The sequence below is a fragment of the Anabrus simplex genome, chromosome 2, assembly GCF_040414725.1.
Source record: "Anabrus simplex isolate iqAnaSimp1 chromosome 2, ASM4041472v1, whole genome shotgun sequence".
In the NCBI taxonomy this organism is placed as follows: domain Eukaryota; kingdom Metazoa; phylum Arthropoda; class Insecta; order Orthoptera; family Tettigoniidae; genus Anabrus; species Anabrus simplex.
The window spans coordinates 659,332,806-659,347,188 of NC_090266.1; the positions used below are offsets into that span (position 1 = coordinate 659,332,806).

The 14,383-nt window shown below is 40.8% G+C and overlaps 1 protein-coding gene across 1 annotated transcript in view; it reads left to right on the top strand.

Moving 5' to 3' along the window:
- Window positions 1-3,222: 3,222 nt before the first annotated feature.
- Window positions 3,223-14,383, top strand: part of LOC136864332 (testis-expressed protein 264) — a 141,461-nt gene continuing 130,300 nt past the window's right edge. The window contains exon 1 of the mRNA XM_067141171.2: window positions 3,223-3,288. The gene's annotated coding sequence lies outside the window, so the exon portion shown is untranslated. The remainder of the gene's footprint in view (window positions 3,289-14,383) is intronic.

The window sequence follows — 14,383 nt, forward strand, 5'->3', positions numbered from 1 at the left end:
GAAGTAGGCAAACCTTTTGCTTTGTCGGTGGAGATGGAACAAAGAACATATAAATAAATTCTCAATATGCAGGACTGGGATTCACTTTGACAGTCTTGGAAATACGAAAGTTTTCAATTGTGTATTCTGATTAGCTCAAGAATAATATATAAGTAATAATAATAACAACGTAAACGTTTCCACCTTTTCAATACTAAAATATATTCACAACATTATAAATTACACGGTACTAGTTTCGACCCATCTAGGGGTCATCATCAGCCGTATTGGAGCAAAGATCACTTGAAGTAATGAAGGACATTATATTTTGCGTTCTCACTTGTTTAGCAATATAAAAATGTGTTGTTGTTTTAATTAATGTTTGGAAGTAAATCTTCAAGAAAAATCCCTAGGCAGTATTGTATATTTTTTTTGTTAATTTGATTTTCACATTGTTTGACACTGGCCTTCTGACTCCAACTTGGCACGTTCAATTCTGGTCCAGTCTGGTGGTACTCGAAAGTGGTTAAATACGTCAGGCTTGTGTCGGTAGGTTTACTAGCATGTAAACGAACACCTATGGGTCAAAATTCCGACACCTTGATGTCTCAGAAAATCGTCAAATTGGTTGGTGGGACGTAAAACCAGTAACATTATTACAGGCTCCTCCAAGGTAATTACGTGACGAACGTTCTCCATAGTGCTTGGGAGTTAACATTTAAGACCAGCATATAGAGGATATCAAATACATGTTTCCAAGTTTTCGATCGATTGAGTCGTATTTTTGTCCTACGATCTCCCGCTATTGTTCATCTGCAGAATTTTGTCGTATGTATCTCATTTGCTTTACGTCACTCTGATACAGATTGGTTTTAGGTGACGATCGGATAGGAAAGGTGTAGGAGTGGGAAGGAGTCGGCCGTAGCCATCTTCAGCCCTGCCGACAGCGGGGTTCGAACCCACTGTCTCCCGAATGCAAATTGACAGCTACGTGAATCAAACCGTGCAGCCATTTGCCAAATACAATAGTCTGTAAGTACTGTATTTGCATTCGCTCGGTCTAAAAGAATCGACCTATTTCCTAATCGATGTTGATATCCCCTACACTACACCAAATACAGTAGAGACAATGCGCGACACTCAGCGAGATATCGAGGGACAGCTATTAGAGCTCTCTCTAGCGGGTAGACCTGAGAATTACTGATTCTCTCATAAGAGCACGTGTATTTGTGTGTGAAGTTTTTGGTGTTATTTATGCGTTTTCAGTAAGTTGATATAATTAAATAGTAGCGTGTGTCATTCCTTGATATCTCCTCTCAACAATGAGGGGAAAGGTATGTGCTGTGTTTGGCTGCAGTAACTATGAATTAGAGAAGAATGCACGGTCTTTCTTCCGTTTGCCTCGTGACAAGAAAATGTAAGTAATATTGTGTTTGCATATATATTCTTCCAGTGACAAAGAGATTTTTATAGTACTTCATAATCTTCTGACCTGCTCGACAAATATTTTAACTGGCTTAAAATATAATACGCATATTTTATTGTATAGTGCAGCAGTTAACCTTCAATACCGATGTGTTGCTGTAGGTGTGTTCTGTAGGTTTTAAAATGTCACAGAAGTGATTTGGATAAGGTGTACAAGAAAGAAGGGACATTACGCATATATAAGAATCATAAGATCTGTTCAGATCATTTCCAGGCCAGCGACTTTAGAAATCCTCGACTATACAGCCAAGGGTATGTTACATTTTTACTCTAATTGTACGTAAATATTCCTCAAAGCATCACTATCGACAACATTTTCATACTTTTCTTTCTTTTATCCCCCTTCTCAGATTAAAGCCAGGATTTTATAGATCTTCTTTCTGTTAGTAGGCTTCATGTTAAGAGGAAAATTGTCCAGCTTTTAAATGTTAATTCATTGCATCATGTGTGTAAGGAATGTGCCGATATTTTTATTGGCAAGTGTCTTAATGTGATGATACAATGCTTTTAAATGAGAAAAAAGACAAATCTAACCGTAAAAGTTCAGGCAGGAATGCTAAAGCAAAAAAAGTAATGCATAAATGAAAGATCAAGCCATTATTTCACAGCAGTCCATTTCACATCTTGTTTATTTGTCTATTTTCAGTCTTTAAATAATAACCTTTCAAATAATTCTTCATTCATTTATCCAGAATTGCTTTAGCAACTTCGAAGTTAATATCTCAATAATACTTTCTTCCTAGACGTAATTTATTTATCCATTTTCGTATATGCATTTCCATTGATATTTGAATTTAGCGCGACTTTTCAGGTCAAGTCACTAGGAGCGCCACCGTCGAATTGTCTCCCATTTTAACAAGGCTAAATCCGTAAGTGTCGCGTATTGTCTCTACTGTATTTGACTACACCTCTATTACAATTTTTTAGTGGCTTGCTTATGGTTTAATTTTTAAGCTGTCCGTGAGACAGAGTTATTCAGAGTTCAGACATAGGTTAAAATTTACAAAGCCCGCTAGCAACGAGACGATCGGCCGCGATTGGCTTTTCAACCTCTATGCAAAGGTAGGTAACTTTTCGGCTCCATAGAATTCTCGAAGTAAAATTATGCGGTCTCTGCCAATCGAATTAAAGTCTTTCATATGTAACAGGCTGTGTATAGGTCTGGTAAAATCAGCTATGATTAAGTTTCCAATTTATTTCAACCACGTATTGATAAGAGTACTCTGTAGATGGAAAATTCAATGTTGGCAGTATGGGTGGAGGGGATACAGCTTGAGCCATTATGCTGGAGCCTGAAATGAGAGGTGGCTGTTGCTGTCTGCAGAACCGTGCAGAATGCGCCGATGAGTGTTATCCAGTGATGTAAATTTGACCGTGTTACAACGGTACTTAAAGGGGTGCGATTTTAGTGCTCCTTTACTCCCATGCAGTCTTTTCTGCATTCATTGGCATTTAAGATTTTGTTGAGGAATGTTGCTCACTCCCTAACAGGTAGCATGACAGAGGCTCGTTTTTAAAACTGGCCGTTATATTCAAACCATCAAAGCGCGTGGTTCTTGCGAGATTTTGCCGCCTGTATGTACAGTTAGAGAAGTCGCAGTTATGTTACTGTTCGCGACGTTAGTGTTGTGCGTTATTCTGATTTGGGTGTTCTTTTCTGTGTGTGAAGGTTATAACTCTAATGTTGATATCTCTATTGAATCCGCACCCCTGCAGAAACTGACAATTTTATACAAAATATCGAGACATCGAGTGAACTTTCTTGGCCCATTGTTTCGGAGATTCAGAGTGATAATAATTTCTTACAACAAATTTGGAGACGCGGTGAGTGGATCGATACGTATTTTTTTATTTTTGTGCTGAAAAATAAGGGTGGATATGTCGTTAACAGAGCGTTTTTTAATTCTCAAAAATAAGACGTTCCAAAAAATGTGTGTTCCTACTTTTTTGTTCCCGGTAGGATGTAAACTGCATATTAAAAACTTCATCTCGGTGGAACCAAGGTTCGTCGTCTTGTTTTTTGCCTTAGGCACTCGTTCCAGCATTTTGTAGTTCCATTGTTTATTTCGTTCAGTTTGGTTGAGGAAATCCTCGCGTATTCCCTATTTTTTATTTATTTTGGCTGCCTTTTTCAAGGAACATTACTAATAGATCTAATATTCGCGTATGGACCGAGGATCAATTCACCTAGAACATCAGAAAACTTCCATCGTGTGGCGTGGGGTGGTTGTGAGGTTTGAGGATTTCTTTAAAACCTATTTGGTTATGGTCTTGCATTGCTTCGAATTTAAATAATTTCCTCCTCGTTTCGGCAGTCTTAAGTTAGGTTCCTTTGTATCAGTTTTCGATGGGCTGAAATGATTGTGTTTAAACACTTATATCGGATCTCAATTATAAGAGGCCCCCACTTCGTAGTGGTTCTGAATCAGCTTATTCACTTACCTTGGATAAGGATATAGTATATTCCCTTGGTAACAAGCACACACCATGCAGTGGAGAAATTATTGATGCAATATATGTGAGTAATTTTCAATGCAATACTATTATTATTACCAGTCCCCTACTTCTTTACCGAAGCCTAGGGTATTTTCTTCTTTCTGGCTTTTTTCTAAATTTATTGGGGTGTGCACTAGATATGGATTTGTTCCATTTTTACGGCCGGATGCCCTCCATTGCACAAACTCTACGTGGAAGGATGTATTCACTATTGTCTGTTAATGTGATGTGTAAAGAGAAATGGCCCTAGACAGAGAAATTAACCGTACACGGTTAAAAAATTGGCCCTGCCAGGAATAGAATCCGGGGCCCTCTGACCCGAAGATACGCAACCAAGGAGTCTGACCGTCTTAGGAATCTATAGACGAATATATTACAGATCCGTTAGCTTTCTTTAGTGCTAGCCTACAGCTAGCTAGACCCCTGCGCGGATATACAGAATATCCGCTCCGCATCCTCACTTCCTTCATACGCATCCGCGAATGGTTATCCGCGGATATTGTAAATATTTAACTACAGTATATTACACCACCCAAGGCATTGACACTGATAGATCTGTTAACATAATGCAATAGGCCTGATACCTGGCACGAGAACCCCTACAGTCACAGGTTCATGAGATATTTCTCTGCCACAACTACCGACGTATTGACTTTTATTCCTTCCTTCCAATACTTGCGGGTAGGAGCTAGTTGGGCTTAGGTCAGATTTACGTCTGTTTGGTCTCAACATTACTTATCACAATTCTCCCATACCAAAGTAAAGGGTCGCCTAACCACAAGCAAAAATAAGAGTATACCTGAGTGAAAATCAATAAATCTCATTATTCAGAAATTATTAGCAAAATTATTCGCACTGCCATACAGTTTGCATCCGCCAAGACACTAACTCCGAGGATAAATCCGCGAATATCCTCATCCGTCTCCTACAGTGAGAAAGACTGATGGCGGGAAGGATACTACTTGTTAGTATAGAGTTCTTCCGTGATGCATAAAAGATAGAAACCTTGAGCAAGGCAATTTAGAGTAGGTGAAAGTACTACCCACACTGTATTTCAGTGAGATCAACTCCCCCGGGCGAGTTGGCCGTGCGGTTAGGGGCGCGCAGCTGTGAGTTTACATCCGGGAGATGGGTTCGAACCCCACTGTCGGCAGCCCTGAAGATAGTTTTCCGTGGTTTCCCATTTTCACATCAAGCGAATATCCGCAACGTAAAGCGAATAATAATAACAAGCAGAGATCAACTCCAGGTCAATATTTTCAAGTCAATTTGTGTTAGGCGGTTCATAGAGACACCGCATCAATCGTATGCCTGTTTGCAGTGAATAAATTAACCTACTTTCGATACTAGACAGCAGACGAGTTAGTAGTTATGAAAAGTTAATTGGGGTAATTGGATATAGGCTTAATCGATTGATGTTAACTTTACCCAACTTGTTTGATCTGAAGCAGAAGCTATTCACATATATACATACGTATATCGACTGTATTCCGCACCCTAATAAAATTCAAGCCCACTGACGAAACTCCTAAAGTAAAACTGTAAAATGAAAACTTGCTCCGACATCAGAGATTCGAAGCGTTCTAATATTCATACCGAGCTCGATAGCTGCAGTCGCTTAAGCGCGGGCAGTATTCGGGAGATAGTGGGTTCGAACCCCACTGTCGGCAGCCCTGAAGGTGGTTTTCCATTTTCACACGAGGCAAATGCTGGGGCTGAAACTCAATTAAGGCCACGGCTGCTTCCTTCCCACTCCTATCCCTTTCCTGTCCCATCGTCGCCATAGGACCTATCTGTGTCGGTGCGACGTAAAACAAATTGTAATTTTAACAAAATTCATACCCCCCCTCCCCCCCCCCCCCCGATCCCGCACTATTATAGCAAAGATTGGGGTGATTCCTTAATCCAAGTATGCGGCCCCTAGTCCGTAACCATCATTACTGATACTAGTCCGACTCGTTGGCTGAACGGTCAGCGTACTGGCCTTCGGTTCAGAGGGTCCCGGGTTCGATTCCCGGCCGGGTCGGGGATTTTAACCTTAATTGGTTAATTCCAATGGCACGGGGGCTGGGTGTATGTGTTGTCTTCATCATCATTTCATCCTCATCACGACGCGCAGGTCACCTACGGGTGTCAAATAGACCTGCACCTGGCGAGCCGAACCCGTCCTGGGATATCCCGGCACTAAAAGTCATACGACATTTCATTTCATTACTGATACTGCTACAACTCTTAAGTTAATCAAACAGCGAGAAAGACTGATGGAGGGAAGGATACTACTTGTAATACTTAGTAGAGTTTTTCGAGATCATATGATGCATAAAAGATAGAAATCTTGAGCAGTGTCAGTGGGGCTGATGGCACGATGCAGTTAGTCCCGAAAATAAACAAATAATAACCCTATGTGGAGGGATAATAGTGTCGTGTGTTTATGTAAATGAAACACCCAGGCGATCAGAAACATCCAGTCCCCGAACTAGAGCTGGAGAACCAGAAGTGGCTAAAATCCGTGACCTGGCCGGGAATCGAAGCCTGAACCTTCAGAACCGAAGGTTATTATGCTGACCATTCAGCCAAGGTGCCGGACCTATATAGTAATAGATATTTTGGCTCCCAGTATGGGAGAATGTGTTGATCAAACAAGTAATTACTTATCTTGGAATTATAGTACGCTCTGAGTTCTATAGTGCTGAATGGGAACTTGGGCTCAAGAAAAGGTTCACGTACTATACTTTTAAAAAACTTATGTTGTTGCTCTAGAGTGCAGCCATGAAAGAAGTTATAAAAGTGGGCAGAATATCACTTTGGTATAGTTCCGTTTACATCCATACTATCACAGCATGTCTTGTACTGTACTCTCTTGTATGGAAATATTTTTCCAAAAACGAACCATTGAGACAACATTGAGTGTTTCTATCTGAGATCCATAAGCTTGAAACTTATCCTGCATACGATTTTTCTTCAGGTTTTTCGACACACGCGAAACAATGCTGGGGTAGTAAGTTTATTTTAAATTTTTTTTAGGATTGGTTTTTGAGGAACCGATTGAATAATTAAGCCAGTTCCGACTTTGTGGACTGTCCAAACACTTGTTAATTTGAGGAGCAGGTTATAAACTGTCGGTTAACCCTGTCGTTGTTTTTCTCTTATCTGCTGATAGTATGGGTTGCGATGATCTAACCGTCCATGGAAACTTAATGGCGAACCGGATCTCGAAAGTAGTTTGATAGACTTACGTAAAACCAGTAAGGTTATTTTCGCTACCATAGCTACTCAAGTCAGCAGGTTCTATCCTGATGGAGTCCGGTGATATTTGAAGATGTTGAAATATGTCATTCTCGTGTCGGTAGATTTACTGGTACGTAAAAGAAATCCTGCGGGACGAAATTCCTGCACCTCGACGTCTACGAAAACTGTAAAATTAGTTAGTGGGACTTGAAACCATTAAAATATTATCAAAAAAGAAAAGAAAAGAAAAGAGAGGACGACTTTAAATGAAATTTAAGTTCATAGAAATTACGGGTAAGTGCTTGTATCGTTTAGTTTTTAGTTTTTCTTCCGGGTTGAGCAGTGTTGTTTTCTGTACCTTCAGTAGCGTTTGCCAACATTTCGAATACATTGCAGTATTCTTTCTGCCTGGGAAACTGATTACCTCGGATCGAGTAGGGGTATTTCAGTCGCCTTGTATAATAATATCTACCTTTTTTGGCCGCAGAGTAGCAGCGAACAGGTAAACGATTCGGCTCAATCTTGTCAAAGAATGCCGACCAAGAAGAAAGTGTCCAAAATATTTTTTGCTAGCGCTTTAACGTCGCACTAACACATCGAAGGTTTCCGGCGACGCAAGGACCAAGGTTAGGAGTGAGAAGGTCGTGGTGATAATTAACCTACAGCCCCTGGTATGAAAATGGGAAACCACGGAAAACCATCATCAGGGTTGCCGACGGTGGAATTCGAACCCGTCTCCCAAATGCAAGCTAACAGCTACGCGACCCTAACCGCACGCCCAACTTGCTTGGTAACAACAGTTTAATCCGGATTTTAGTATGTAGGACGTGGGAATATTGCTATATATTAGTTGACGATCCTCAGTCTGGGTCTTCTCATTTGGCTCACATATTACATTTTCGTTCGAACTTGCTTGGTTTTAAAATAATGTACGAATAGGATAACTATACGTGCAACATACTGTATCTCGAAGCCTCATTTTTTCGGGTTGTAAGTTAATCGCAATTATTCCGTCGCGATGGAGATTGACGTACTTAATTCTTGCCACTCCTTGGTGGAGCATATGGCATATACAAGAGCTCTCCATCTGACGATTTGCTGCCACTGTCTTGATATTCTTCCAGGACTCTTAAGGCTCGCTCCCACCTAGTGGAAATGAAATCGAACCGAATAGCCGAAATTTCCACTCGACCGTTCACATCTAGCGGAACAGAATCGAACGGGATTCTACGGGAAACTTCAGGCTTGCAATGGACGGTCTGATAGAAGGTGTCAGGAGGAAGAAAATTACGAGACATCGGAGAAGTTTCTGGGTGCATGAAATTAACAAGAGAGCCAAACGGAGAGTATTCAAACTTATTTGAAGGTGCATTGCGCGATGAAGCTAAAACTCGACGGTAGGCCTACTTCAGAGTTACTGTATTGCAATTTCAAGAATTCTTTCAGATATAATTTAACGGAAAAGTTCAATTTTACAGGAGGAAATGCTACCTCAGATGCAATGGGATTATTTTTAAAACTACTTTAATGCAGTAGATTGTGTCCCGTGGCAGGATGAAATAATTAATTAGGTTCAACTTTATAATTTCTTTTCTTTGTTTACAATTTGCTTTACGTCGCACCTACACCGATATGTCTTATGGCGACGATGGGATCGGAAAGGACTAGGACTGTCGCCTTAATTAAGGTACAGGCCCAACATTTGCCTGGTGTGAAAATAGGAAAACCATCTTCAGGTCTACAGACAGTGGGTTTCGAACCCACTATCTTCCGAATGAAAACTCACACCTACGCAATCCTAACCGCACGGCTAACTCTCTGTAACATTAATTTAAGACCGTGAAGTGTACTTATTGTCCACAGCAGAGCAATTTCGTATATATACGACAGAGTGAAACCTAGGGAATGCCACTTACGAAATCGTTCACTGTAAATAGAATAAACACTTAAAGATACATCCCATGTGAGATGTGAGGTCAAATATCGTACTGATATAGGCCTACTGTATGTCGATTCCAACATAACACGATTTTGTGATGAAGTCAACAAAAATTATGAAATAAATTGTATATAGACTACAGTAACCTACCACAAAATTAAATACCATCTTATATACACTGAAGAAAATGGAAATTGCAGCACCCAGAAGGAGTGGTGCTACATTGCTGCAGTTGAATATGCAGGACGAGTGTTCGGTTGTGCTTCGGTGATTACACTTTCAGGTCCCTCTGACCGAAAGTTTAGACAACAATCAATACAGGATGTGCCCACCAAGAGTTGCAATGCATTGATGAATTCGTCGAGGCATGGAGTCAATAAGGCCCTGGATCGCTTCTTGAGGAATTGTGGCCCATGCTTACTGCACTGCACGGGTCAGTTGTTCCAGAGTTGTGGGTGGCTGAGGACGGTTGGCCAGTTGTCGACCCATCATGTCCCACACATGCTCAATAGGACAGAGGTCCGGGGATCTGGCGGGCCATTCTAAGGTTGTGATGTGGAGAGCTTCTCTGGAGATGCGTGCAGTGTGAACCCGGGCATTGTCCTGCTGAAACATCCCATTAGCAATGTTCGCCATCATAGGGACAACCATTGGATTGCGTACCCTATCAACGTACTGTCGAGCAGTCATAGTGCCCTCAACAAGCACTAATTGTGATTTCACATTGAAGCCAATAGCTCCCCAGAACAAAATGCTTGGTGTTGGCCCTGTGTGCCTCTCGACAATAAGATCTGGGCGGCCCCTCTCCCCGGTACGTCGGCGCACACGATTCCGGCGATCACTGCGGGCAAAACAGAAGCGCGATTCATCACTAAAGACGACCCTATGCCATTCGTCGAGCCACGTCGATCTTTCTCGACACCAGGCCAGCCTTACACGTCGCTGTTGTGGGGTCAATGGAACACCTTCTGCAGGGACACGGGCTCGTAAGCCAGCTGCACGCAGGCGATTACCAACTGTTTGTTGTGTAACGTGGGGTGCCACAGCTGCTCGAATTTGCGCTGCTGTTGCATGGGGTTCCATCCGGGCCATCCGAATGATGCGGCGATCCTCTCTCAGTTGTCTGTGCCAGGTCTACGAGTGTGGGTACATTCATTTGACCACTGCTGCCATACACGTTGTACCGTAGATGCCTGTCGGCCAACACGTGCAGCGACAGTCCTTAGCGATAATCCAAGCCTCACACAGCCCAATTATCCGAGCGCTCTCAAACGATGAGAGTTGCTGTTAGCGTGCTTTTCTCTGTCGCCGAGGCATGTTTGACAGGGAACACTTCACTGCATAGACTGCAAGTCAACTACGCTACACCACAGTCCGCATACTGGAGTTGATTCCTCCGCGACCAATCACGTGGGGAGACTTTTAGTAACAATCCAATGGGTCTGAAACTTTGATCGTTTACATACCTACATGGCATCGTTCTACATCTTGAAAATCAACACAAACGACCAATGCCTTCATGGTATTGCAATTTACATTTTCTTAAGTGTATATAAAATAACATGTCCTGACTGACTGATTCATCATCGCCAAGCCAAAACTTCTGGACATAAAGAAATGAACTTTTGGGGATACATTTATATTAGGGTGTAGGTGCTCACTAACGGAGGATTTTTGGATATTCCGATGTTAAGGGGGTGAAAAAGGGGGGTGAATTTTTAAAACGAGGATATCTATATCTCAAAAACTTAAAAGTTTACAGACGTAAAACTTTGTTTTTTAAACCTCCTTTAAAAATAAAGAAACACGTAATTTTGTGTCTTCAGAAAATCCCATTAACGGCGGTGAAAATGGGGGGGGGGGGGGGGTAAAGCGGTTGAACACCTTTTATGAGGAGACTTATATCTCAAAAACTGAAGATGTTACAGACATGAAAATTGGTATTTGGAATCTCCTTTGAAATTAAAGAAACACGCATTTTTGTGTTTTTGGATAATCTGATGAATAGGGGGTTAACAGGAGTGACAAACGGGGTGAATTTTTAAAGAGACTATATCTACAAATTATCTCAGACACGTAACATATTACAGATTTAAAAACTGGTATTTAGAATTTCCTGTAAAAGTAAAGAAACATAAATATTTTTTTGGAAAATCCACGTAAGGGGAACTGAAAAATGGGGTGAATTTTTAAAATGAGCCTATCTACGGTATATCTAAGAAAACTGAACATGTTTCAGACGTGAACATTGAAATTTGGAATCTCCTTTAAAAATAAGAAAACACGTATTCTTTTGTTTTCGGAACACCCTTAACGGGGGGGGGGGGGGGGGTGTGTGTGTGTGTAAGAATTGAAACATTGAGTTATTTGTATGAATACATAAACCAACAAAATCTAAAGATGTTACAAACGTGAAAAACTGGTATTTGGAATCTCCTTTAAAAATAAACACGCATTTTTTGGGGGGGGGGGGAATCAACTTGGTAGGGGGGATGAAAACTCAGATGAATTCCTTTTACGAGGATACATATATCTCAGAAACTGAAGATGTTACAGTCGTGATAATCCGTACTTGGAAGCTCTTTTAAAGAAACTGGTACTTTTTATTTTTGGAAATTTCACGTAAGTGGGGAGTGTGAAGGGAGGTGAAAAAATTAATTATTTTTCTGGAGAAACTTATATCTCAAAACTGAAGGTTACAGACGTGGAAATCGGTGTTTGGAATCTCCTTGAAAAATAAAGAAACGCGCATTTTTGGGGGTGGGATGAAACCAACTTAACGGGTGGGGGTGGAGTGAAAAAGGAGGTGAAAATAAGTACGGTACATAAGGAGTTGAAATATGTTTATGACGATACTTTATCTTAAAAACTGAAGCTGTTACAGACGTGAAAGTTGGTATTTTGAATTTCCTTTCAAAGTAAACACGTATTTTTTGTTTTTCGAAAGTCCAGTTAAGGCGGGAGAGGTGTTGAAAGAAGTGAAGAATAAGAAGAAGTTGAATTGTTATTATGTTATACATTTATCTCAAAAACTGAAGGTGTTACAGACGTACATACATGAAAACTGGTATTTGGAATCTCCTTTAAAAATAATGAAACACGTTTGTTTGTTTTTTTTTTTTATTTTTTTTTTTTGAAAATCCTGTTCAAGGGCTGAAAGGATTTGGGAAAGCAGGTGATTTTTTTTAAATGAGTACCGGTATATATACATTGTATGTCAAAAACTTAACATGTTAGAGACAAGAAAATTGGTATTTGGAAAGTCCTTTAAAAGTACAGGAACATGTACCTTTTTGTTTTTGGAGGAGGCACTTAACGGGAGGTGAAAATAAGTGAAAATTGTTGAATTATGTTTTATGAGGATACTTATATCTTAAAAACTGAATATGTTACAGACGTGAAAATTGGTATTTGGAATCTCCTTTATAAATAAACATGTATTTTTTTTTTTTTTTTTTTTTGCTAGTTGTTTTACGTCGCACCGACACAGATAGGTCTTACGGCGACGATGGGACAGGAACGGGCTAGGAGTTGGAAGGAAGCGGCCGTGGCCTTAATTAAGGCACAGCCCCAGCATTTGCCTGGTGTGAAAATGGGAAACCACGGAAAACCATTTTCAGGGCTGCCGACAGTGGGATTCGAACCTACTATCTCCCGAATACTGGATACTGGCCACACTTAAGCGACTGCAGCTATCGAGCTCGGTATTTTTTTTTTGTTTTCGGAAGATACATATAATTGGGGGTGGGGAAAGGACTGATCAAAGGGTTGAATTCTTTTTATGGGGATACTTATGTATATCTTAAAAAGTGAAGTTATTACAGATGTGGGAATAGGTAATTGGAATCTCCTTTAAAAATAAAGAAACATGTATTTATTCTTTCGACTTGAGAGAAGACTGTTTCTCACATGTACAGTTCTATGTCGCATGGTCGTCTTAGCCCCAAAAGGTAATACCACAAACATGGTTTACAAAGAATTTCTGGGGTAAATGAAACTCAATTTTTGGGTGAGTTTTAATAATTAAGCAATTTTCAGATAATGTCTTAGTACAATGCCGAAGAACGATTACTTTGATCAAATTACGAAATCCACGCGAGCGAAGCCGCGGTTAATTGCTAGTATTCTAATGAGTTTGGTTTTTCATAGCCTTGCTTATTTCCTCCCAGGCATTATTTTTACGTTGTTGCAGTAATGGTCGTGGTCTTGTAGTAGAGGAAATTATATTTTTGAACTAAACTGAAAGTAATAATAATAATGTTATTTGCTTTACGTCCCACTAACTACTTTTACGGTCTTCGGAGACGCCGAGGTGTTGGAATTTAGTCCCGCAGGACTTCTTTTACGCGCCAGTAAATGTACCGACACGAGGCTGTCGTATTTGAGCACCTTCAAATACCACCGGACTGAGCCAGGATCGAACCTGCCAATTTGGGGTTAGAAGGCCAGCGCCTTAACCGTCTGAGCCACTCAGCCCGGCTAAACTGAAAGTTGTTCGGTGTCTAGTATTAATAAGTGAAATAGTATGTATGTTGGGTATTCAGCCCGAAGGCTGGTTTGATCCTCTACAGCTCCACCATAAGCTATCATAGCCTAGGCGTCACTGAAGAGGCATACTAGGGAAATGAGGAGTGAGGTAGTTTCCCGTTGCTTTCCTCACCAAGCCAGAAGTTGCTGTTGCATATCAGTCTGCCAAGCCCACTGAAATGCATGCACCAACCGACCCTATGAGCGATATTTTCACACCATTCTTAACAGGGATTGGCTGCATAAGGAATGGTATTACTAGCATTGCTCATACCTCTGTCACTTTCACATTGTCGAAGTCAAGGATGGGACTTAGACAGGTCAATGAAAGTAACTAATTGCTCTAGCCCATACCAGAAGACATAGCGCACTGTACACACTACATCTTGCCAGCAAGGGCTTAAGTGAAATAAACTATCACAAAACAGAACTTTCCCGACCGTATCTAAGAAATAGCTGACATTACAGCTGTGGACTGTGGCTGATACACATTTGCCGCCAAATAGTTGTCCGAAAGATCTCTACCCGTCCGTCTACGAAGTTGCACGAATCTTGATCATTCTGTTCGATTCCGCTCCGCTAGTCTAAAAATATTCTTGCTTGCACCTTCTCTATCTCCCGTTTAAACACATGTTAAAAACAAATTCTGTTCGGTTCGATTCCATTCCATTCCACTAGGTTGGAGCGGACCTCTAAACTGTCGCCGCTCAATAATCATTTCGAGTCCAT